At 40.4% G+C, this 26,851-nt stretch overlaps 1 protein-coding gene and 1 long non-coding RNA gene across 2 annotated transcripts in view; one reads left to right on the top strand and one right to left on the bottom strand.

Annotated features, from left to right (window-relative positions):
• Positions 1 to 23,967, top strand: part of LOC121295722 — a 28,158-nt gene extending 4,191 nt beyond the window's left edge. Inside the window, exon 3 of the long non-coding RNA XR_005946964.1 lies at positions 23,846 to 23,967. This is a non-coding gene — a long non-coding RNA (uncharacterized LOC121295722). The remainder of the gene's footprint in view (positions 1 to 23,845) is intronic.
• Positions 1 to 26,851, bottom strand: part of LOC121295720 (ras-related protein Rab-37-like) — a 94,856-nt gene that overhangs the window by 65,925 nt on the left and 2,080 nt on the right. The gene's annotated exons all lie outside the window — the stretch shown is intronic.

Here is a 26,851-nt window from a genome sequence, read left to right as displayed (position 1 = left end):
ACGAGCACAAGTGTTTAAAATGTATATTTGTATTTAGGCACGAGGATTGCACAGCACTTTACGTGCAGGTAAAATAATATGTGAGCACAGGGAATTCACTTTTATTAAATCACATGTAGTTGTACCGAGACTTCAATTGGATAATTGATTGGCAATCGAGTCTCGGTAAAAAGCTGCATGTTTTCATTCACTCGGGGCTGTGTGTTCATGAGTGGAGAACGAGAGAGAGGAGAGTAAAATAACAAATGCTACAGCGTGCTGGAAATGCCAGCACAGTACTTGTTTGTTGGGTTCGTCCATGTTTGTTTTGTCTGTCTGTTTGTTTGGCCAACGCGCCCTTTGTTTTGTGTGTTTTGTTTAAATCTTTTTTGTTTGTTATTATTATTTAATAAAACTCTGGATGCCGTAGTGTCACAAGTTCATCGCCATTCTTCATTGTTTGGAGTCTGTATTTTTGGTCTAACGTCACCCTTGCAAAGCCACCCTGTTCACGGTTGGTGTGAGAAGTGGGATGACAGCACCACCAAGCATCAGACCAGGAGTTTTTTTTTGTTTGAAAAAAAAAAAAAATAATTGTGTGGATGACAAAAAAAAAAAAGTCAAGAAGCGGCAGGAGAAAGTAACAACAGCATCAGCAGGAGGTGCAGCAAGAGGGAGAAGCCCTGCTATCTCCCGGGCAAGAGGGAGAAGCCCTGTTATATCCAGCATCAGAGGGAGAGGAGCCATCACTGCTGTCTCCAACATCAGCGGGAGAGGAGCCATCACTGCTATCTCCACTAGCAGAGGGAGAATACCTGCTGGTTGCACCACCACCCTCACAAGGAAAAGAGCAGCAGGAGCTTTACTTGCCTCCCCCACCTCCACCAGCAGAGGATGAATTCCTGCTAGTTCCACATCCACCACCATGGGAGGACTGCTTGCAGCTCCCACTTCCACCAGCAAAGGGTGAATTCCTGCTGGTTCCGCCCAAGGATGCCTGCCTCGCACCAACCAAGGATGCCACATTTGCATCGCCTGGGGCTGCCTGCTGCTCTGCTTCACCTGGGGAGCTACCGGTTATAGGGTGCGAGGGAGAAGTGGAGCTCCTGCTGGCCCCTTTATGGCCAGGGGCTCGCCTCCCGAGGGTCCGCTGCTGCTGCCGTCGCCTCCCGAGGGTCCGCTGCTGCTGCCGTCGACTCCCGAAGGTCCGCTGCTGCTGCTGCTGTCTCCTCCCGAGGGTTTGCTGCTGTGGCTTGGGGTCACCGGAACTGCTTTGCCTGGGGTTAGGCCAAATGATTCAGGCTTATCGAGATGGTTTGAAAACCTCAGTTTTTTCTGCATTCAACATTAAGAAATTGAGACATCCAGCCCTTAATGTCTATAAGACAAGATACTATATTGGTCCCAAAAGGTTTTAGAGACAAATACAGCTGGGTGTCATCTGCATAAAAATGTAATTTACTCAATGTTTGCTTATAATATCACCCAGATGGAGCATATAATTGGAAAATAATAAAGGACCTAAAATAGAGCCCTGTGGAACATCACAAACTAATTCAGACAATGCAGATTTTTCATTCCCAATTAAAGCAAATTGAGATCTATCAGAAAGATAAGACTTGAACAAGGATAAATCAACTCCACATAAACCCACAACATTTTGCAGGAGATTGGTTAAGATAGTGTGATCCACGGTATCAAAAGCAGCAATACAGGTATTAAGAGAACAAAATATTTCTTTCAATAATTTAGTTGGAATAGGATCAAGAATCCAGGTACAAGGTTTAATATGCATGGATATATCATTTAAACCTATTAGTCACCAGAGAGAAGGAATAAAAAATAACCAGAATAGGTCTCGTAGGTTCTACTGGGGTCTTTCATCATGAAAGATATTTGATTTCTGATGTTTATAATTATACTATGGAAATAGTCAATGAAGTCATTGCAAGAGACTGTGGCAGCAGACGGAGATTACATGGAGGATTAACTAGTTTAGTCTAAATAGAAAAAAACATATAGGATTATCTTTGTTAGTTCAATTAAGTTTGAGTAGTATGTTCATCTGGCTACTACCAAAGCCTCTGTATACTTTACGTGATGGTCCTCCCATATAAGATCATGCACATGTAGTTTAGTACCTCTCCATTTACGCTCTCATTTTCGACCATCCTGTGCCTCTGAAAACGAAGGGTTAAGTTCCCGAGTTGTAAAAGTTAACCTAACAAATAACAACAAAATGATCTGAAATGGTTAGATCAGTAATTATAAAGTTCATAGCATTTAGGCCGTGAAAAATGACTAAATCTAACGTGTGCATGATTATGAACAGGACCTGTAATATGCTGGACATAGTCTTATAATACTGTATAAAGATACTTTGATCCAGCCTACGTTATTAACTGTCTATGGCAAAAACAAAAGCTAAACAGCAGCTCCTGAACTCAGTCAAATAGTGAAATAATTGCAAGAAAGACTGACTGCTAACATCATAAAAAAGGTAAGGCAATAGTTAAAAAAGGAAGCAACAAAAGAAAATGTAATTTGAAGTAATCCCCAATGTTTACCACCTGTGAATTCTAGCGGAATTATTCATAAGTTACTTCATTGATGATTATATTGGAATCCCTTAAACTTGCTGTTGCTGTTTTAGTTAGTGATAAAGGGCCTGGTTTACTTCCAATACATAATTGTTGCTAAATATTCGACTGGAAGAAAAAAGCATATTGGTATTGCTACATCAACATTTATTTGTGAAAAAGCTAACGCTACATAATTTCTGCTGGAGCAAACATATGAATTGTGACAAAAGAGTTTGGGGAAAAACACCAAGGAAGTGTCTTTAGAGTCCAAAAGGATGTACAGTATATAATCCATGTGACATTTCTAAAGAGAGCTGACTGTGGTGGTTGTGGTTGGGTTTGTGGTTGTTGTTGCTGTGGTGGTTGTTGTTGATGCTATGGTGGGTGTGTTTTTTGTTACTGTGGAGGTTAGGGTTGCTGTTGCTGTGGAGGTTCTAGTTTTGGTTGTTGTTACTGTGGTGGTTGTGTTTGTGGTTGTTGTTGCTGTGGTGGTTGTGGTTTTGTTTGTGGTTGCTGTTACAATGGTGGTTGTGTTTTGTGTTTGTTGTTGCTGTGGTGGTGGTGGTTGTTGCTGTGGTGGTTGTGGTTATTGTTTCTGTGGGAATTGTTGCTGTGGTGGATGTGTTTGTGGTTGTTGCTGTGGTGGTGGTGGTTGCGGTTATGGTTGCTGTTGCTGTGGTGGTGATGGTTGTGGTTGTTGATGCTATCTATGGTGGTTGTGGTTTTTGTTACTGGAGGTTATAGTTGCTGTTGATGTTGCTGTGGTGGTGGTGGTTGTGGTTCTGGTTGCAGTGATGGTGTTTGTTGTTGCTGTGCTAGTTGTGTTTTTGGTTGTTTTTGCTGTGGTGGTTGTGTTCGTAGTTATTTTTGCTGTGGTGGTTGTGTTTTTTGTTACTAGGGAGGTTATGGTTGTTGTTGATGTTGTTGCTGTGGTGGTGGTGGTTGTGGTTCTGGCTGCAGTGGTGGTGTTTGTTGTTGCTGTGCTGGTTGTGTTTGTGGTTGTTTTTGCTGTGATGATTGTGGTTGTTTCTATGGTGATTGTGGTTCTGGTTGTTGCTATGGTGGTTGTGGTAGTGGTTGAGGTTGTTGTTGTTGCTGCTATTGCTGTGGTGGTGGTTGTGGTTATTGTTTCTGTGGTGGATGTGTTTGTGGTTGTTGTTGCTGTAGTGGTGGTGGTTGTGGTTGTTGTTGCTGTGGTGACTGATTGTGGTTGTTGTTACTATGGTGGTTGTGGTTCTGATTGTTGCTGTGATGGTTGTTGTAACTGTTGCTATGGTGATTGTGGTTGTTGTTGCTATGGTGGTTATGATTGTGGTTGTTGTGGTTGTGGTTGCTGATGCTGTGGTGGTTATGTTTGGTTGGTGTTGCTGTGGTGGCTGTGTTTGATGCTGTGGTGGTTGTGGTTGTTGTTGCTGTGGTGATTGTGGATCTGGTTGTTGTTGCTATGGTGGTTGTGTTAGTGGTTGAGGTTGCTGTTGTTGTTGCTGCTATTGCTGTGGTGGTTGTGTTCGTGGTTGCTGTTGCTGTGGTAGTGGTGGTTGTGGTTGTGTTTGTTGTTGCTGTGGTGGTGGTTGTTGTGTGTGTGGTTGTTGCTGTGGTGGTTGTGTTTGTGGTTGTTGTGGTGGTGGTTGTGGTTGCTATGGTGATTGTGGTTCTGGTTGTTGTTGCTATGGTGGTTGTGATAGTGGTTGAGGTTACTGTTGTTGCTGCTATTCCTGTGGTGGTTGTGTTCATGGTTGTTGTTGCTGTGGTGATTGTGGTTATTGTTTCTGTGGGAATTGTTGCTGTGGTGGATGTGTTTGTGGTTGTTGCTGTAGTGGTGTTGGTTGTGGTTGTTGTTGCTCTGGTGACTGATTGTGGTTGTTGTTACTATGGTGGTTGTGGTTCTGATTTGCTGTTGTTGTGATGGTTGTTGTAACTGTTGCTGTGGTGGTTGTGTTTGTGGTTGCTGTTGTTGTTGCTGTGGTGGTCGTGGTTGTTGTTGCTGTGGTGGTTATGATTGTGGTTGTTGTGGTCGTGGTTGCTGATGCTATGGTGGTTATGTTTGTGCTTGGTGTTGCTGTGGTGGTTGTGTTTGTGGTGGTTGTTGCTGTGGTGGTTGTGGTTGCTGTTGTGATTTTTAAGAACATAAGAACATAAGAAAGTTTACAAACGAGAGGAGGCCATTCGGCCCATCTTGCTCGTTTGGTTGTTAGTAGCTTATTGATCCCAAAATCTCATCAAGCAGCTTCTTGAAGGATCCCAGGGTGTCAGCTTCAACAACATTACTGGGGAGTTGATTCCAGACCCTCACAATTCTCTGTGTAAAAAAGTGTCTCCTATTTTCTGTTCTGAATGCCCCTTTTTCTAAACTCCATTTGTGACCCCTGGTTCTTGTTTCTTTTTTCAGGCTGAGAAAGTCCCTTGGGTCGACACTGTCAATACCTTTTAGAATTTTGAATGCTTGAATTAGGTCGCCACGTAGTCTTCTTTGTTCAAGACTGAACAGATTCAATTCTTTTAGCTTGTCTGCATATGACATGCCTTTTAAGCCCGGAATAATTCTGGTCGCTCTTCTTTGCACTCTTTCTAGAGCAGCAATATCTTTTTTATAGCGAGGTGACCAGAACTGAACACAATATTCAAGATGAGGTCTTACAAGTGCATTGTACAGTTTTAACATTACTTCCCTTGATTTAAATTCAACACTTTTCACAATGTATCCGAGCATCTTGTTAGCCTTTTTTATAGCTTCCCCACATTGCCTAGATGAAGACATTTCTGAGTCAACAAAAACTCCTAGGTCTTTTTCATAGATTCCTTCTCCAATTTCAATATCTCCCATATGATATTTATAATGTACATTTTTATTTCCTGCGTGCAGTACCTTACACTTTTCTCTATTAAATGTCATTTGCCATGTGTCTGCCCAGTTCTGAATCTTGTCTAGATCATTTTGAATGACCTTTGCTGCTGCAACAGTGTTTGCCACTCCTCCTATTTTTGTGTCGTCTGCAAATTTAACAAGTTTGCTTACTATACCAGAATCTAAATCATTAATGTAGATTAGGAATAGCAGAGGACCTAATACTGATCCCTGTGGTACACCGCTGGTTACCACACTCCATTCTGAGGTTTTTCCTCTAATCAGTACTTTCTGTTTTCTACATGTTAACCACTCCCTAATCCATGTACATGTGTTTCCTTGAATCCCAACTGCGTTCAGTTTGAGAATTAATCTTTTGTGCGGGACTTTGTCAAAAGCTTTCTGGAAATCTAAATAAACCATGTCATATGCTTTGCAATTATCCATTATCGATGTTGCATCCTCAAAAAAATCAAGCAAGTTAGTTAGGCACGATCTCCCTTTCCTAAAACCATGTTGACTGTCTCCCAGTACCCTGTTACCATATAGGTAATTTTCCATTTTGGATCTTATTATAGTTTCCATAAGTTTGCATATAATAGAAGTCAGGCTTACTGGTCTGTAGTTACCTGGTTCAGTTTTGTTTCCCTTTTTGTGGATCGGTATTACGTTTGCAATTTTCCAGTCTGTCGGTACCACCCCTGTGTCAAGAGACTGCTGCATGATCTTGGTTAGCGGTTTGTAAATTACTTCTTTCATTTCTTTGAGTACTACTGGGAGGATCTCATCCGGCCCAGGGGATTTGTTTATTTTAAGAGCTCCTAGTCCCTTTAACACTTCTGCCTCAGTTATGCTAAAGTTATTTAAAACTGGATAGGAACTGGATGACATGTGGGGCATGTTGTCAGTATCTTCCTTTGTAAAAACTTGTGAAAAGTAATCATTTAACATATTTGCTATTTTTTTTTTTCTTCCTCTACGATTTTGCCATTTGTATCTCTTAAACATTTAATCTCCTCTTTGAATGTTCTCTTGCTGTTGTAATATTGGAAAAACATTTTGGAATTGGTTTTAGCTCCCTTAGCAATGTTCATTTCTATTTCTCTCTTGGCCTTTCTAACTTCCTTTTTGACTTGCGTTTGCAGTTCTGTGTACTCTTTCTGCGTACTTTCTTTTTGGTCCTTTTTTAATGCTCTGTAAAGTGCCTTTTTTCGCTGAATATTTTTTTTAATTGATCTATTAAACCATTTTGGCAATTTAGTTTTACATTTAGATTTGTCTACTTTAGGGATATAATTGTTTTGCGCCTCTAGTACTACATTTTTGAAGAACAACCATCCTTCTTCTGTGGGTGTTTTCTCTATTTTACTCCAATCTACTTCTGTTAGTCTCTGTTTCATGCCTTCATAGTTTGCTTTTCTAAAATTGTAAACCTTAGCTTTAGTCTTTACTTTTGGGGATTTAAAAAACACTTCAAATGAGACCATGTTGTGGTCTGAGTTTGCCAGTGGTTCTCTGACCTCTGTTTTAGTTATTCTATCTTCGTTATTTGAAAAGACTAAATCAAGGCATGCCTCCCCTCTAGTGGGTGCCTTCACAAATTGTGTTAGGAAGCAGTCATTTGTCATTTCCACCATTTCTATTTCATCCTTCGTGCTACCCACCGGGTTTTCCCATTTTATTTGGGGGAAGTTGAAATCCCCCATTAGTATGGCTTCTCCTTTGCTACACACATTTCTAATGTCATTGTATAACAGATTATTGTGCTCACCGTCTGAATCTGGCGGTCTATAGCATGCTCCTATTATTATGCCTTTTGAATTTTTGTCTGTTATTCTGACCCATATTGATTCGGTTTTATTTTCTTTGTCCAGGTTTAACACCTGGGCTTCAAGACTGTTTCTTATGTATAGCGCTACCCCTCCTCCTCTTCTGTCCTGCCTGTCTTTCCTATACAGTGTATACCCACAAATATTATATTCGTCCCCATCACTCTCAGATAACCACGTTTCTGTAACACCTATCACATCATAGTTACCTGTTAGTGCAGTAGCTTCAAGTTCTAGAATTTTGTTTCTGATACTTCTAGCATTTAGATAAATACATTTAATGGTTGTCTTACCTGAGTTGTTGTTCTTGTTTTGATGCGGTCTCCCTTCTGTTTTTTTGTTGATTTCTCCCCCCTTCCTTTCTAGTTTAAATGCTTCCAAACCTGCTCGAGGATCTTTTGTTACTGTGGAGGTTATGGTTGTTGTTGCTGTTGCTGTGGTGGTTGTGGTTGTTGTTGCTGTGGTGGTTGTGTTTGCTGTTGGTGTAACCATGGTGATTGTGTATGTGGTGGTTGTTGCTGTGGTGGTTGTGGTTTTATTTTGGATGCTGTTACTGTGGTGATTGTGTTTATGGTTGTGGTTGTTATGGTTGTGTTTGTGGTTTGTGTTGCTGTGGTGGTTGTGTGGCAAAGTGCCCGTCCCTGTGTGCATTTTGTGTTGTATGTTTATTTTAATGTTGATGTATAGTTGGTACATGGGATATAAATGAGTCTGTGTAACACAAATGTTTAAAATGTATATTTGTATTTAGGCACGAGGATTGCATAGCACTTCACATGCAAGTAAAAAGTAATAATATATGAGCACAGGGAATTTCACTTTATTAATTCACGTGCAGTTGTAACACGACTCCAGTTGAATGATTGATTAGCAATCAAGTCTCGGTACAGCTGCATGATTCCACTCACTCTGGGTTGTGTGTTCGGTGAGTGGAGAATGGGATTGGAGACTGTGTTAATAATAAAAATAATAATAATAGTAGTTAAATATCAGCTCACTGCTCGCTCAGCTTCACCAAACTCCACCTCTCTTTGTTTATTTCCTGGTTCCTGTTTCTGGTCTGATGTCCGCCACTCCAACTAGCTTTGTGACAGGTTGTTGTGGTCATGGTTGCTGTTCCTATGGTCGTTGTGTTTCTGATTGTTGTTGCAGTGCTGGTTGTGTTTGTGGTTGTTGTGGTGGTTATGGTTGCTGTTGCTGCGGTGGTTGTGTTTGTGGTTCTTGTTGCAGTTGTGGTTGCTGTTGCTGCGGTGGTTGTGTTTGTGGTTCTTGTTGCTGTGGTGGTTGTGGTTGCTGTTGTGGTTGTGTTTTTTGTTACTGTGGAGGTTATTGTTGCTGTTGTGTTTGTTGCTGTGGCAGTTATGTTTGTGATTGTTGTTGCTGTGGTGGTTATGGTTGCGGTATTGGTTATGGTTGTTGTAACTGGTTGTTGCTGTGGTGGTTGTGGTTGCTATTGCTATGGTGGTTGTTATTGCTGTGGTGGTTGTGGTGGTGGTTGTGTTTTTTGTTACTATGGAGGTTATGGTTGTTGTTGCTGTTGTGGTTCTGGTTGTTGTTACTGTGTTGGTTGTGTTTGTTATTGCTGCAGTGGTTGTGGTTGATCTTGCTGTGGTGGTTGTGGTTGCTGTGCTTATTGTGGATCTGGTTGTTGTTGATATGGTGGTTGTGTCCGTGGTTCTTGTTGCTGTGGTGTTGTGTTTGTGGTGGTTGTGTCTGTTGTTGCTTTTTTTGGTGGTTGTGTGTGGTTGTTGTTGCTGTGATGGTGTTGGTTGTGTTTTTTGTTACTGTGAAGGTTGTGGTTGCTGTTACTGTGGTGGTCGTGTTTGTGATTGTTGTTGCTGTGTTGGTTGTGTTTTTTGTTGCTGTGGAGGTTATGGTTGTTGTTGCTGTTGCTGTGGTGGTTGCGGTTGCTGTTGTGGTGATTGCGATTGTGGATGTTGTTGTTGTTGCTATGGTGGTTGTGGTAGTGGTTGAGGTTGCTTTTGCTGTTGTTGCTGCTATTGCTGTGGTGGTTGTGTTTGTGATTGCTGTTGCTGTGGTGTTGTGTGTGGTTGTTGTTGCTGTTTTTAGTGGTTGTTGTTGCTGCTATTGCTGTGGTGGTTGAGGTTGTCGTTTGTGTGTGTCTGTTGTTGCTGTGGTGGTTGTGTTTGTGGCTGTGGAGGATATGGTTGTTGTTGCTGTTGCTGTGGTGGTTGTGGTTCTGGTTGTTGTTACTGTGGTGGTTGTGCATCTGTTTGTTGCTATGGTGGTTGTGTTAGTGGTTGAGGTTGCTGTTGTTGTTGCTGCTATTGCTGTGGTGGTTGTGTTCATGGTTGCTGTTGCTGTGGTAGTGGTGGTTGTGTGTGTGGTTGTTGTTGCTGTGATGGTTTAGGTTGTGGTTGCTGTTATTATGGTTTTGGTGGTTGTAGTTGTGTTTGTTGTTGCTGTGGTGGTTGTGGTTGCAATTGCTGTGGGGGTTATGGTTCTTGTTGCTGTGGTGGTTGTGTTTCTGGTTGTTGTTACTGTGGTTGTTGTATTTATGTTTGTTGTTCCTGTTCCTGTGGTGGTGGTTGTTGCTGTGGTGGTAGTGGTTGTGTTTGTGTTTGTTGTTGCTGTGGTGGTTGTGGATCTGGTTGTTATTGCTGTGGTGGTTGTGGTAGTGCATGAGGTTGCTGCTATTGCTGTGGTGGTTGTGTTCGTGGTTGTTGTTGCTGTGGTGGTTGTGTTTCTGGTTGTTGTTGCTGTGGTGGTGGTGGTGGTTGTGTGTGTGGTTGTTGTTGTTGCTGTGATGGTTGAGGTTGTGGTTGCTGTTGCGTTTGTTGCTGTGGTGGTTGGGATTGTGGTTGCTGTGGTTGCTGCGGAGTTTGTGGTTGCAACTGCTGTGGGGGTTGTTTGTGGTTGTCTTTGTGATTGTTGTTGCTGTGTTAGTTGTGTTTTTTGTTACTGCTAGGTTATGGTTGTTGCTGTTGCTGTGGTGGTTGTGTTTCTGGTTGTTGTTACTTAGGTAGTTGTGTTTGTGATTGTTGTTGCTGTGGTGGCTGAGGTTGTGGTTGTTGTTGCTGTGATGGTTGTGATTGTGGCTGTGGAGGTTATGGTTGTTGCTGTGGTGGTTGTTGTTACTGTGGTGGTTGTATTTATGTTTGTTGTTCCTGTTGTGGTTGCTACTGTGGTGGTAGTGGTTGTGTTTGTTGTTGCTGTGGTGGTTGTGGATCTCATTGTTATTGCTATGGTGGTTGTGGTAGTGGTTGAGGTTGCTGTTGTTGCTGCTATTTCTGTGGTGGTTGTGTTCGTGGTTGTTGTTGCTGTGGTGGTTGTGTTTGTGTTGTTTGTTGTTGCTGTTGTGGTGGCTGTTGTTGCTGTGGGGGTTGTGTTTGTGGTTGTTGTTGCTGTGGGGGTTGTGTTTGTGGTTGTTGCTGTGGTGGTTGTCTTTGTGATTGTTGTTACTGTGGTGGTTGTGTTTGTTGTTGATCTGGTGGTTGTGGTTGTTTTTGCTGTGGTGATTGTGGATCTGGTTGTTGTTGCTATGGTGGTTGTGGTAGTGGTTGAGGTTGCTGTTGCTGTTGTTGCTGCTATTGCTGTGGTGGTTGTGTTCATGGTTGTTGTTGCTGCGGTGGTGGTTGTGTGTGTTGTGGTTGTGTTTGCTGTGGTGGCTGTTCTTGCCGTGGAGTTTGTGGCTGCAATTGCTGTGGGGGTTGTATTTGTGGTATTTGTTGCTGTGGTGGTTGTGCTTGTGGTTGCTGTGATGGTTGTCTTTGTGATTGTTGTTGCTGTGGTAGTTGTGTTTTTTATTACTGTGGTGGTTGTGTTTGATGCTGTTGTGATTGATGTTGCTGTGGTCATTGTGGATCTGGTTATTGTTGCTATGGTGGTTGTGGTAGTGGTTGAGGTTGCTATTGCTGTTGTTGCTGCTATTGCTGTGGTGGTTGTGTTTATGTTTGTTGTTGCTGTGGTGGTGGTGGTTGTGGTTGCTGTTGCTATGGTTGTGGTGGTGGTTGTGGTTGCTGTGGAGGCTGTGGTTCCAATTGTTGTGGGGGTTGTTTGTGGTAGTTGTTGCTGTGGTGGTGGTGGTGGTTGTACTTATGTTTTTTGTTACTGTGGAGGTTATGGTTGTTGTTGCTGTTGCTATGGTGGTTGTGATTCTGTTTGTGTTTGTTGTTGTGGCGGTTGTGTTTGTGGCTGTGATGGTTGTTGTTGCTCTGGTCATTGTGGATCTGGTTGTTGTTGCTATGGTGGTTGTGATTGGGTTTGTGTTTGTTGTTGCTGTGGTGGTTTGGTTGTGGTTGTTGTGGTTGTGGTTGCTGTGGGGGTTGTGTTTGTGATTGTTGTTGCTGTGGTGTTTGTCTTTGTGATTGTTATTGCTGTGGTAGTTGTATTTTTTGTTATGATTGTTGCTGTGGTGGTTTTGGTTCTGGTTGTTAGAGTGGTGGTTGCTGTGGTTGTATTTGTGGTTGTTGTTGCTGTGGTGATTGTGGTTGTTTTTACTGTGGTGGTGCAGGTTATGGTTGTTTTTCTGTTACTGTGGTGGTTGTGTTTGTGTTTATTGTTGCTGTTGTGGTTGTTCTTGCTGTAGTGGTTGTATTTGTGGTTGCTGTTGTAGTTCTGGTTGTGTTTGTGGTTGTTGTGGTCATGGATGCTGTTGTTGTGGTGGTTGTGTTTGTCGTTGTTTTCGCTGTGGTGATTGTGTTTGTGGTTGTTGCTTTTGTGGTTGTGATTGTGGTGGTTGTTGCTGTGGTTGTATTTTTGGTTGCTGTTACTGTGGTGGTTGTGGCTGTGGTGGTGGTTGTTGCTGTTGTTGTTGAGATATCGAGCTATCTGGTCTTTTTAATTTTATTTTTTGTTTTTGTAAATCTAACAGGTTGCAGGCTTTGTGTCACCGATGGCAAGAAAGAAAGCACATTCAGTATTATACTATTGGACCTTGTTATGTGAGAAAATAGATATTGTATGTTTAACATCCTTTAAAAATGTGATATATATATATATATATAGATAGATATATATATATATATATATATATATATATATATATATATATATATATATATATATATATATATATATATAAAGCCCAGTTGTTTATTTTAAAGTTGGACGCTCATCGTTGCCACCCCTGTGCTGACTCGGGAGAGACAAAGATGCCATGCAGCCATCTCAGAGGACCATGCAGCTCTGGGCAGCTTACAGGCAGGTCCGCAGGTGCCCTACCAGCCTACATAGGTTGCTGGTGCGTGGTGAGCCGAGGACACCCTGGCTGACCTAGCCCTCCCCCCTGAGCGGCGGTTGGCCAATTGTGCACTGTCCCCTGAGAGCTCCCGTCCACAGTTAGCAGTGTATTAGCCTAGACTTGAACTGGTGACCTCCAGGCTATAGGGCACATCCTGCACTCCACACGGCGTGCCTTTACCGGATGCGACACTCGAGAGCCCCTCAACTATATGTTTTAAAGTGAGTTTGATTATTCTGATTTGTACGATGAAACTGAGGCTCACATGTTAACTAATGAATAATGTACAGGAATTTAGAATGTGTTAAAGCAAAACTGTGCTTGAATTAATTATACAATCGACTTGACTATATTACGAATGAAACGGAACTAAGCAAACTAGTTTTGAAAGTGCAATATGTTTGATTGGTAGTCCTTTTGTATTTTATTTTAAACAGGAATGAGAGAGCACGCATGACAAGATATTAAACAGGAACGAGAGAGAGAGAGAGAGCATGCATGATAAGATATTAAACAGGAATGAGAGAGAGAGCACACATGATAAGATATTCAACATGAACGAGAGAGAGCACTAATGATAAGATATTAAACAGGAACGAGAGAGAGCATGTATGATAAGATATTAAACAGGAATGATAGAGAGCACACAATGTAAGATATTCAACAGGAACGAGAGAGTATGAATAATAAGATATTCAACAGGAACGAGAGAGAGAGAGCACGCATGATAAGATACTAAACAGGAATGAGATCACTCATGATAAGATATTAAACAGGAATGAGACAGCATGCATGATAAGATATTAAACAGGAATGAGAGAGCAAGCATGATAAGATATTAATTCACGTGCAGTTGTACCGAGACTCCAATTGAATTATTGATTAGTAATCGAGTCTCTGTACAGCTGCATAAAAGCAGCATGTTTTCACTCACCCGGGGTTGTGTGTTTGGTGACTGGAGAATGGGATTGGAGGCGGAGGTAATAATCATAGTAATATAAAATATCAGCTCACCGTATTTGTCTGTGTAGTCCATTTTGTTTGTCTCTTTATTTTGGCAAAAGTGCCGTCTTTACAACATTTTATTTTCTGTCTGTTCATTATGAAATGCTGCTCAAAACCAATTGCTCAGCTTCACCAAACTCCACCTCTCTGTTGTTTATTTGTTGGTTCCTGGTTCTGGTCTGACATCATTACAACCATCTTCGTGACAGTAAGCCACTTGTTTTTATCCATTACAATGTCTCCAATTGTCCTTCGATTAACAGTATATGCCTCACTTAGTTGAGAAAACATTTCCGATGTCTTGCTTTCTTATTTTCAGATGCATACATGCAGATTTGTTTCTTTTGCTCTGGTATTAAATGTAGGGTCGACTTGCCATTGCACTTTCTGTTTTGCCTTGGGAGCGCGATTGTTGAAGACATTGGTATGAATGTTCAGTTAACAACTAATTAGTAAAGTGAGTCAAGGATAACTGCATAACTTGCATGCTTATATTTCCGTTTGCTTGGCTTGGGAAGCTGGCGGGTGGCAGACAACGGGGCGGTGATATAACAGGTAAAAATAGCACTATTTTTATATTGGTGACATTTATTCAGATAGAATAGCTGGCGGTATGCAAGGGTGGCATTATAAAGGGGGTCGGTATAACGCGGGACAACTGTACAATAATTCTACATTTGTAAGGTTGTATTCTCTTACAAATCTTTCTTCAATACCTGAATAAAACATGACGTGTATATTTGGAAAACACTGTTGTTTATTTGATAATGAGGGGGAAATAATTATTTAATAGGTCTTCTCATTTCTTGCTACAATCGCCATACTCCACGAACGTTAGGTTACTTACCGTAACCCTGGTTTCCTGAAAGAGAAGACGACCACAACTACATTGGGTATGGAATATCCCTGCCCTTCGGGTAGATATTGCTGAGCTCTATATACCAGAGCTGCCAAAAGGCCCCTTCCTGGGATGACGCACTTCGTCCCGCCCACCGAGGGAATAAAACTGTCAGTCACAGGAAGATCCTCCTTTTTTTCCACTTTTTCCTCACGGGTGGTGGTGGTCTTCTCTTTCAGGGAATCAGATTTATGGTAAAAAACGCTCCCTTTCAATTTGAAGACGACCACCACTACATTAGGTACGGGACAATGTATACCAAAGCCGTCGACAAATATCAGACATCGAGGCACCTTTGATATTAAGGCTCCAATCGGGGAGAACAGTCCTCATAAGAGGGCTTAATCGACAAGCGCCTTTAAGAAAATGGGTAGCCAAAAAATGGGCACCCGGAGAAACTGAGTCTATGGGAGCATGGCAAGCAGATATAGTTGCTAAATACACCTTCAAGGTGGAAGGTGACCTTCCAGCATCAAGCAGTTCTTAATTACCGGCATAGGGCAAGATGTGGAGTCACAGCTTCTAGCCAGACACCAAGCCTGAAAAATACTTCCACTTACAGGTACACAAAGACTTAGTGGAGTCTGCCTCCGCACTCTGCACAGTACCCACAACTGCATCCAATAGCCCTAGAGCTAGCCATCGGTCCCTTTCAGGGGCCAGACCCATAGCCCGGTTCTGGGTGCCAGAAAGAGCCTTTCGTCTGACTGAGGAAATCCAAGCAAAGTAAAATCTCCCCAGGGCTGGCCATGCAACAACTGGCACAGGGTCGAAACCATACTCTCCTGGGCCACTAGGAGAACTGACGCTTTCTCTAACCGGACTTTTTCGAGAAAAGCCGGGAGCAGCAGTATAGGTGGGAAAATGTACAAAAACACTTTGGGCCACTGGAATTTTTGTCTGTAAAAATTAAATGTAAGACAATTTGAGTGCCAATGAATAAATACTTTTAAAATGTATACATATTTGTAAACGATACATTTATAAATACAAATAAGCCTTAAAAAAATAACTGATCAATTATAACCAATTCACCATAAACAAGGAAGCTGAAAATACTGAAAGCTTTGTATCCTCTGCTTGTATCACTTAGTCATGCACTCTAATATAACACTTAAGTTAAACGTTAAATGACAAGCATTATGAAATATTACACTTTGCAGTAACTGCTGTAGAGAGGGTTTTGTTTCAAGAGATCCTAAAAAGGGGATGCTGTTATAATAAATGGTATAAAAAATATTAACAAAAAACTATGCTTGAAAAAATTATAAAAAAAAGGTCCAAGTCAAACAATGCACAATAGGGGCTAAAATACCCCTGAAATGTATTACGTAGCAAGCACTACTACTACAAAGTGATAGCAACAGCGTGGGAGAAGTACAGGCGTGGAAAAGTGCAGAGCAGTTTAGAAGCAGTAAGGAGTAATTACATATTTAATTGCTTTAATCAGAAAACACAAAACATTGGGCAAATGCTGCAGTTCAAAGTCAAACAGCTGCGTGTGTTTTTCTGATAACAAACAAGCTGAAACTCGGAGCAGCTGATTCAAATTCAGCGCCGTTCTGAGACACGGGCGAGGGGAGGAGCCAACAGCACAGCAGAACAACGCAGCTATAAATGAGGCAGTCTTCCCAGCGACAGCAAGTGGAAGCGACAGCGTGGGCGAAGTACAGGCGTGGAAAAATGCAGAGCAGTTTAGAAGCAGTTTGAAAGCAGGTTGACGGCTGCAGAAGAAACTAAACTTCAAAAAAAAAAAAAAAAAACTATCAACATGGTCTTCAAGCCAGTAATCTGCGACACCTGCTTGATGTGGGAAATCCGAGAAAACGCAGCAGAGCTGAACCAAGTATGCGTAAAGTGTCGCGCAATCCAGGACTTTCATAAACTAGTAACTATGCTAGTAATGAAGCTGGAAGAAGTGAGACAGCAACAGGATCTTGAGGAGCTGGCACACCCACAATTCATGGAAGTCTGTACCACCCCTAACAGAATGAAACCACCAGGGAAATAGAAGGTCAGAACGGCTGGGTTCAGGTAGGCAGAACAAGGGGAAAAAAGAAACTTCGTCACACACAACCACCAGAAATCAAAACAACCAACAAATTTGAGTCACTTCAAAATTTTGATGAACAAAACCAACAACAAGAGAACAAAAAGAACAACATCCAGGCCCCTATTGACAGTGATGACCAGACAGCAAAAAGAAGGGAGGTCATGATTGTTGGGGACTCCATATTGAGAAACACAGCAAGTTCAATTCGCAGTTTGGACCCCCTCGCTACAACAGTGTGCTGCCTTCCGGGAGCCTCTGTCAAGCACATCACTGAGAACATGGAGAGGCTCCTAGAATGAACAGGAGACAACCCGGTAGTAGTCGTCCACATCGGTACAAACAACATTGGAAGAGACAGACCAAAATCCCTGCAAAACAAATTCAGAGAGCTAGGAAGGAAATTAAAAGAGAAAAACAAAACTGTGGTATTTTCTGGTATACTACTGGCACCTTGCAAAGGACCATATGGACAGCTGGAAATAATTAATCTAAACGCATGGCTGAAGACGTGGTGCACACTGGAAGGCTTCACCTATCTTGATCATTGGACCACATTCTACAACGAGGACTATCTGTATAGATGGGACGGACTGCACTTAAATAAAAAGGGAACCAGTCTACTTGGAGAAAAGATCCTCGAGCAGGTTCAGAAGCATTTAAACTAGAAAGGAAGGGGGGAGAAATCAACAAAAAAACAGAAAGGAGACCGCATCAAAACAAGAACAACAACTCAGGTAAGACAACCATTAAATGTATTTATCTAAATGCTAGAAGTATCAGAAACAAAATTCTAGAACTTGAAGCTACTGCACTAACAAGTAACTATGATGTGATAGGTGTTACAGAAACTTGGTTGTCTGAGAGTGATGGGGACGAATATAATATTTGTGGGTATACACTGTATAGGAAAGACAGGCAGGACAGAAGAGGAGGAGGGGTAGCGCTATACATAAGAAACAGTCTTGAAGCCCAGGTGTTAAACCTGGACAAAGAAAACAAAGCCGAATCAATATGGGTCAGAATAAAGGACAAAAATTCAAAGGGCATAATAATAGGAGCATGCTATAGACCGCCAGATTCAGACGGTGAGCAAAATAATCTGTTATACAATGACATTAGAAATGTGTGTAGCAAAGGAGAAACCATACTAATGGGGGATTTCAACTTCCCCCATATAAAATGGGAAAACCCGGTGGGTAGCACGAAGGATGAAATTGAAATGGTGGAAATGACAAATGACTGCTTCCTAACACAATTTGTCAAGGCACCGACTAGAGGGGAGGCATGCCTTGATTTAGTCTTTTCAAAAAACGAAGACAGAATAACTAAAACAGAAGTCAGAGAACCACTAGAAAACTCAGACCACAACATGGTCTCATTTGAAGTGTTTTTTAAAACCCAAATGTAAAGACTAAAGCTAAGGTTTACAATTTTAGAAAAGCAAACTATGAAGGTATGAAACAGAGACTAACAGAAGTAGATTGGAGTAAAATAGAGAAAACATCCACAGAAAAAGGATGGCTGTTCTTCAAAAATGTAGTACTAGAGGCACAAAACAATTACATCCCTAAAGTAGACAAATCTAAATGTAAAACTAAATTGCCAAAATGGTTTAATAGATCATTTAAAAAAAAATATTCAGCGAAAAAAGGCACTTTACAGAGCGTTAAAGGACCAAAAACGAAATTACACAGAAATAGTACTCGGGACTGCAAATGCAAGTGAAAAGGGAAGCTGGAAAGGCCAAGAGAAATAGAAATGAACACTGCTAAAGGGGGCTAAAACCAATTCCAAAATGTTTTTCCAATATTACAACAGCAAGAGAACATTCAAAGAGGAAGTTAAATGTCTAAGAGATACAAATAGAGGAAGACAAAAAATAGCAAATATATTAAATGATTACTTTTCACAATTTTTTACAAAAGGAAGATATGGACAACATGCCCCACATGTCAACCTGTTCCTATCCTGTTTTAAATAACTTTAGCATAACCGAGGCAGAAGTGTTAAAGGGACTAGGAGCTCTTAAAATAAACAATTTTTTTTTGAGGATGCAACATTGATGTGTGATAATTGCATAGCACAATGTGGGGAAGCTATAAAAAAGGCTAACAAGATGCTCTGATACATTGTGAAAAGTGTTGAATTTAAATCAAGGGAAGTAATGTTAAAACTGTACAATGCACTAGTAAGACCTCATCTTGAATATTGTGTGCAGTTCTGGTCACCTCGCTATAAAAAAGATATTGCTGCTCTAGAAAGAGTGTAAAGAAGAGCGACCAGAATTATTCCGGGTTTAAAAAGCATGTCATATGCAGACAGGCTAAAAGAATTGAATCTGTTCAGTCTTGAACAAAGAAGACTACGCGGCAACGTAATTCAAGCATTCAAAATTCTAAAAGGTATTGACAATGTCGACCCAAGGGACTTTTTTGACCTGAAAAAAGAAACAAGGACCAGGGGTCACAAATGGAGATTAGACAAAGGGGCATTCAGAACAGAAAATAGGAGGCACTTTTTTACAAAGAGAATTGTGAGGGTCTGGAATCAACTCCCCAGTAATGTTGTTGAAGCTGACACCCTGGGATCCTTCAAGAAGCTGCTTGATGAGATTCTGGGATCAATAAGCTACTAACAACCAAACGAGCAAGATGGGCTGAATAGCCTCCTCTCGTTTGTAAACTTTCTTTTGTTCTTATGTTCTTAAACAATGTACTTGACTTGGCCATTTTAAACCCCATAGTATTCTCAGCAGTCACCCCCATACTTTCCAGACCCTGGATACTCACTTACAACATGACCTGGCCATGCTACAATAATAACCTTGGATTAGAACATACATCCACGTTTCCTTTATTTTGTACTTATTACTTATCATACAATAATATGCTGTGTGTGCTTCTTTGTTGTGTTTCTGTGTAGATAAATTACCATGCTCTATTCCAGAAAAAAGATTCTTCAGGCAGAAACACTATAAAAGTAGACTTTATTTATTTTATTATATTTTTTTATTATGTATTTATTATATTTTTTTATCCCTGGTATTGGGTTTTGGTACAAGAAACAAAGTGGCAAATGACACATTTTCATAAAGTGAAGGGGCGTTCACATTGGACGTGGCATGCATGCCGACTATTCACACAGTTGTTACGTCACAGTTGCATGTACAGTGACTTTTGGTTGACAAGCAACAAACAGTAAATGCCAGCGGGAATGCAAAACTATTTTATACAGAGGACACAAAGCTTATTAAAAAAAATAATAATACTTCAAGTAATGGGGAGCAAGACATTCAATTATTTTACATAAAACCTAATTTTAACCCCCCCCCCCCCCCCCCCCCCCCCACACCATCATACTCCCCAAAATTACCCAAAATATAAGACAATTGTGTTGTTTAAAAGAAAATTAAATATAAAAAATTGAGATATTTTCTTTCTTTGTGAGTTTTGTCTGGTCTGCTGGATATAGGCAAAGACAGTGAAGACCTCTGTCCGCTGCTGCAGCTGCCTGTTCCCCGGTCGTCGCTGCAGTCACCCCAATCATCCCGGTGGGGTCCTGTGTCGCCGGTTCATGGTCCCTCCCTGGAAGCGCCGGAGAGACCAGCCCACCCTCAAGCCTGCCCATGGAAGAGGGCGAAAATTGACATTTGTGGACTTGAGGGTGGGTGGTCTTTTAAGGGAGGAGGGAGGTGGCCATTAAATGGCCGGTGCCTCGTAAAGAGGATGTGTAACACGGCAGGGAGGGGACCGCAAAAAAACTGTAGTTAGTGCTCCGAAGGAGCTAGGTGTTTGTTTATTTTGTTTTTGTGAATTATTAAAAATAGCGCATCAGCGCTGGAAAAATCAAGTTCTGTTTCCTGGATCTGTTTGAAAGGGGCAACGAACCATGTGAGAGTTGCAAGCGCATTTAATATTTACTATAATATATATATATATACGATAGATATTGGATATACATGATATATATAATTTACATTTTAAAGTCTAAGTTTTACATCAATAGCTCATTGGGCACATACATAATATTATTTACATTTTAAATAGTGAGCAGATAGGTTTGTTGATTTTTTGTTTCAGTAGTATTGTTCTTGAGAGGATAACAAAATACTGAGCTCAAGTCATGTAATTTCATAAAAATGCCAGGTGCTAAGAAAGGTTAGCAAATGAGAAAGGTTACAAATGAGCAGAGGCCCATCTTGTTCATTTGGTTGTTAGTAGCTTATTGATCCCAGAACCTTATCAGGCAGCTTCTTGAAGGTCCCAGGGTGTCAGCTTCAACAACATTACTGGGGAGTTGATTCCAGACCCTCATGATTCTCTGTGTAAAAAAGTGCCTCCTATTTTCTGTTCTGAATGCCCCTTTGTCTAATCTCCATTTGTGGCCCCTGGTCCTAGTTTCTTTTTTCAGGTCAAAAAAGTCCCTTGGGTCGACATTGTCAATACCTTTTAGAATTTTGAATGCTTGAATTAGGTCGCCGCGTAGTCTTCTTTGTTCAAGACTGAATAGATTAATTTCCTTTAGCCTGTCTGTATATGACATGCCTTTTAACCCGAAATAATTCTGGTCGCTCTTCTTTGCACTCTTTCTAGAGTAAGGTGACCAGAACTGAATGCAATATTCTAGATGAGGTCTTACTAACGCATTGAAGAGTTTTAACATTACTTCTCTTGATTTAAATTCAACACTTCTCACAATATATCCAAGCATCTTGTTGGTCTTTTTTACAGCTTCCCTAGATTGTCTAGATGAAGAAATGTCTGAGTCAACATAAATTCCTAGGTCATTTTCATAGAATCCTTCTTCAGTTTCAGTATCTCCCATATGATATTTATAATGCACATTTTTATTGCCTGTGTGCAGTACCTTTTCTCTATTAAATGTCATTTGCCATGTGTCTGCCCAGTTCTGAATCTTGTCTAGACCTTTGCTGTTGCAACAGTGTTTGCCACTCCTCCTACTTTTGTGTCATCTGCAAATTGTACAAGTTTGCTTACTATACCAGAATCTAAATCATTAATGTAGATTAGGAATAGCAGAGGACCTAATACTGATTCCTGTGGTACACCACTGGTTACTTCACTCCAATCTGAGGTTTCTCCTCTAATCAGCACTTTCTATTTTCTACATGTTAACCACTGCCTAACAGTGTTTGAACTTTGTCAATCTTTACTTCATGTGCTATTGGTGATTTCTATGTCCTTTACCTTCTCTGTTTCTACTCCCTATTATTGAATTCACCTTTCTAAATAAACACTTAAGGCAATTCCATTGTGCCACTTGCATGCTCCTTGTTCAGGTAATGAACTTAGGATCTGTCAGGAGTCGTATAATAATTACAGAAATATAAGCAGATTGTATGAAACGTACCTACTTGACACCTCAGTCTCAATGGGGTTATTCCCATAAAAAAAAAATACAATTAAATGTAAAAAGACTGTTTAAACTGTCTAAACTATACATGAAATTGTGCTAGCAAATTCAGCAGTTTAGTTTCTCATTTTTCATTTTTTGTGGAATAAGAACAATAACTTATTTTTAATGAGAATAGAAGTAGAACTGAATTAAATGGGCTGATGATTTCCAAACAGCCAACATACCCCAATCGGGAGGGTTTGTCAGCTGTTGCTCATTCTTCGTCACCACCTCCGCCTGTGTTGCTCTTTTCACAGCTGTTTGCCCAACAGGCAGCACTCAGGCTCAGACATACTGTGATGTTCATTTAGGCATTACAAGCCAACACTCTCAGAAAACAAGAAAAACTTTGATGGCTTCAAACTGAAGTTACATTTAAATGATACTGTCACATCAGAAAAATCATTAGGCCCAATATTTGAATAAATACGAAACCCAAGCAATTGATTTGTTACTGATTAGGATTAATACATGCACATGACACTGATTAGGATTAATACATGCACATAACACTGATTAGGATTTGTCCCGTGCAGTGCTTTGATATACTTTTTGTATGAAAGGCACTATATAAATAAAGAATTAATTAATTGAATGATGATATGCAATAGACACATAAAGTGAAATGTCTAAACACATAGAAACGTAATACATGAATTAAACTAGAGCTGTAACTGTGTTTATGGAGAAGTATAGTGTACAATTCCTTTACCATTTAGTTTCACGTAGTAAAAAAATAACATGCATGCTTCTTTATAATAAGATGTATTTCACAAAACAATATTAGGTTTCGTTTGCCAAGTTTATGGCTCTTGCACCTCCTTCCCTGAAATTCAAAATGGAGTCAAGCCGACTCACTCTAACAACACACGACACTAACAGCAGACAACAAAGGGCTGTGTGTCATACAACTGATTCATCTGTTATGCAATCACACTGTGACCTGTAGACTGTAAAATAACCAAGCTCCATTACCTAGTTTCTAGTCAATTTCAGTCAGATCTAACAGCACTGAAAGTAGGTGCTTAGATAGTAAGTGTTCTGTATCCAAGACTACACAATTACTGTATGCTTATAAAATGGAATTCATTCCAGAATATCTTTTAATAAATGATGCATATCTCTAATTAAAATATCCAGGATGCTGTTATGTTCAATAAATGCAACTTCTTTATCTAGAACTTCAAAACAGGAGGTCCAATTCTAAGTAAACAAACATTTCTGCTAGAGCTTAGAAAAGAGGCTTTTTTACTCTATAAGTGCATTTTGAAGATACATGAGCTGCAGTGTGTTGTGTTACTCGTGAGCTGCAGTGTGTTGTGTTACTTGTGAGCTGCTTGTGTTACTCAGGAGCTGCACTGTGTTGTGTTATTCATGAACTGCAGCTGGTATTAGGAGTGAGTTGAGAATGACAGTGCCCATGAAGCACTGATAAGAGAGCTAGTACAGTAATGAGGGTTTTTCATAGGTATGGTCACCTGTAAGAGTCCTGTACAGCTCTTTAGCCCAACACTAAATGGTTGAGAAGGAAGCCTGTAATTAGTTCAGGTTGTGGATGAACTATGAAAAAGGGTAGCTGATGGATTCAAGTCCCACTCCAATCCCCACTGCCATCCACACTGCTAATCCCTGAGCTGTTTCTGATGATGACCCATTTCCAAATGTTTTACTCATTGTGATGGGTACTATTTAAGGAAATAGAGCATCTGAAACAGAAAGGGACTTGCTGTGTTCAGAATAGGGAACATGAAATAGAAATAAAATGTACTGTGCTCACAATAGGGCATTTGAGTCAGAAAAAAACTTGTCATGATCATTTGAATCCTGGGTCACAACTAGAACACAGTGGGGATTACAGCAAGGTCATTTACACTGGAAATATGCGAGAGATTCAAATGTGAAGAAAATGTAAATTAAATTGTATCATGTGGTTTCAGCTAACTTTGTTATTCATGGTGATTGCTTACTCAACAGCAACTAACTAAATTATAAAGCAATCCTAATGTGCTGATTTACATTATTATCATCCCCCACAGGCAATGAAATTCCTGTTTATCGGAAATCCCAAGCTCACCAGGACAGCTGTGACAAAGACGGCTGTAGTGTGTGACGTCAGACCCGGAACAATAACACAGGACAGACAGAGACATGGATGTTTGGTGAAGCTGAGCTGTGCTCAGCATTTAATAAACAAAATAAACATGATTTAAACAAAACAGCACACGACACTTGACGCCAAACAAAACGACAAAATAGTAAACGAAACACACTAACAAACGGCAGACAAACAGACAAACATGCTGAGTGAAATTATGATCTACTTTACTTAATTTACTTTATTTTGCTTTCTCCTCTCCACATCCGTTCTCCACTTACCAAACACACAACCCTGAGTGAGTGAAACTATGCAGCTTTTGTGCAGCTGTACTGAGACTTGATTGCTAATCAATCATTCAGTTGGAGTCTTGGTACAACTGCACATGAATTAATAAAGTGCAATTCCCCATGCTCACATATTATTACATTTTACCTGCACGTGAAGTGCTGTGCAATCCTCGTGCTTAAATTGTATATTAATTATACATTTTAAACAACTTGTGTTCCACAGACCCATTTATATCCTGTGTACCAATGACTATACACCATCATTAACACACTACACGTAACATACAACACAAATAAATAGCCCAGGGGTGGGGCATTCTGCCACAGCGGCCCACAATTGCCAGCTTCTGTGAGAAGTTAAAAGGCTTAAAGGAAAATGTTCATGCTTTGGGACACTGAAAGTGAAGGGACTAGCCTGACATTAATGTAACGTTGTTGAATGAAACATTCTTTTTTTTTCTTGCTAAGCTGCAATGCTACTATGTTTTAAAATTGTTCTGCCTAGAAAAGACCTCTTTTCTTGCTTGCCTCCTGTTCCCTTAATCCTGCCTCTTCTCACTCCCTATTGGCTTCTATGCTCCCCAGGACTTTGTAAAACCGAAAGCTATTGGCTGATCTCAACATACATTATACAAATGTGCCAATTAAAGACATCCTTTAATTGGCATATCTACTTTCCAATATTCAAGACTTACATCACCCTTGAATGCGTATTATAGTATTGCCGAACCTCTGGAACCTCCAAATAAAAAGAGACTCAATGTCAAAAACTGAAGGAAAGGACTACAAAAAAGAAAAGAAACGAAAAACAACTCTACAAAAAAGAAAAGAAACAAAAAACAACTGCAGTTAAGTGTACACTGTCAAATTTTATATGCACATTAAAAAATATAATCTATGTCAAGTGCATGTTCTGTTTTCTGTTAGTTGAGTACTGTGTAAGCTACAGTAAAAAAAAAAAGAAAATGCACTAAACTCATATACAGGTAGTTTTTATGAAGCTTTTTTTATTGCTATTTTCACACTGTACAGTAATGTGTAAAAATGCAGTATCATGATTTATTGTGGTGTTTTTTTGTTTTTTTTTGTAAATCATACAACTCATGTCTCCAGACATGTCCGGTTTAGCGAGGGACTACTGATTATGAAAACCTTTTTGATAATAAAACCTTTTTGATTTGGGGGTTAACAGTGTGTGGTAGGGTATGAGTCCATTGCGGGCACACAAAAACCTTTCACGGGCTCTTTTGTATAGTGATATTGGTGCTATGCTTTAGTGCGAAAGGTCCTGGGTTCGCGCCCGCCCTGCACCTGTGTGTGTATTGCCTCGTCCTGTGTGAGGCGCCTGCCTGCGGGAACCGAGATCGCTGCAGTATTTTCTGTACGATATGGGTTTGACACCTCACGGGTCAGAGGCTAGGTTAAATTGGTTGGGACATGGGGTTTACAGTGTCTACTATATTATTTTTTTCTCCCACGTCGTTGGGGGGAGGGGGGGTTCAAACCCCTAAAACCACCCTGTAGCTACTCCATGGCTTACACATATGTATTACTAAATATCACCAAGGTAGTCACCACTCTGCAGTAACCACTAAAAACAATGAGCGTCTGTATTCATGGTTGATATCAGTGCAAAAATGAAGCCTAGAGCAGTGGTTCTCAATCACTTATTAACCACTAATTAGGGTTGCGGCACATTCTAAAAGGGTCGCAAGCCAAGGTTTGGAAAAAAAAAAGTGGCTGTTTCCATTTAGAAATGAGCTCCACGAGCTCCATGCACTTTCCCTGCGATTTAGTGTTTTACACTACGGGATTTAAACACATAGGTGACTACTATTGTCATGTGGGAAAGTTGTGAGATGAGTAGACGTTGAACAAACATGGATCATTTATGGAACATAAGCACTTAAAACCCCAATTTGTAAAATTAGAAAACTAAAAGCAATACAACCGTTTAAAAATAAATCTTAAGATTGTGATTTATAGGCTATGGTTCTGTGTCTTTTTATGTTGCCAATAGCTTTCCTTGATGTGAGTTAGTAAATTAATCTTCGCTAAAAGTAGATTATTCTGAAACTTTACAAAAGAAAAAAAAATTCGGAATCTACTTTTAGGAACATCGATGTTCAAAAATATCGCAGAGGTGTTTATATTGACCGTCAAAGTATGCACTTTCTCCAACATAGCAAGCCTGAGCTTGCTCTATCTGATGATGAAGGAGACCTGCAGCAAGGAAGGAAACAAGGAAAAACAAGGAAAAAAAAAAGATGAGCTCCAGGGTGGAGTTGACCCAAAGTCAAAATCTAGGATCAGATTTCCAAGCCCCAATTCTAACCTTAACCTATAAGCAGGGTTAGACTCCTTCTGGAAATAGCGAGTGGTAAAGTATGAAGCAGGACATACATCTCTGATACTGGGATATTTTGTTAATTACATTAACAAACTATAGTTCTCCAGGCGTTGGGGAATGTTGAGAGTAACGTTAACAATAGTTAACTGATCACCGCTATTCCAGCTTGTATAGCATGGTAGCTAACAAAAATTGACAAATTCTTAACATCCAACGTTAGTCGTGCTTCAACGTCGACCAGTACCAGCTCGTATAGTTCATCCCAAGAACACGGCAGAAAGTATAAAAGGACATACGATCCAGGTTT

This window comes from Polyodon spathula, chromosome 20, assembly GCF_017654505.1.
Source record: "Polyodon spathula isolate WHYD16114869_AA chromosome 20, ASM1765450v1, whole genome shotgun sequence".
NCBI classification, from domain to species: Eukaryota; Metazoa; Chordata; class Actinopteri; order Acipenseriformes; family Polyodontidae; genus Polyodon; species Polyodon spathula.
This window is presented reverse-complemented; position numbering and strand designations above follow the sequence as displayed.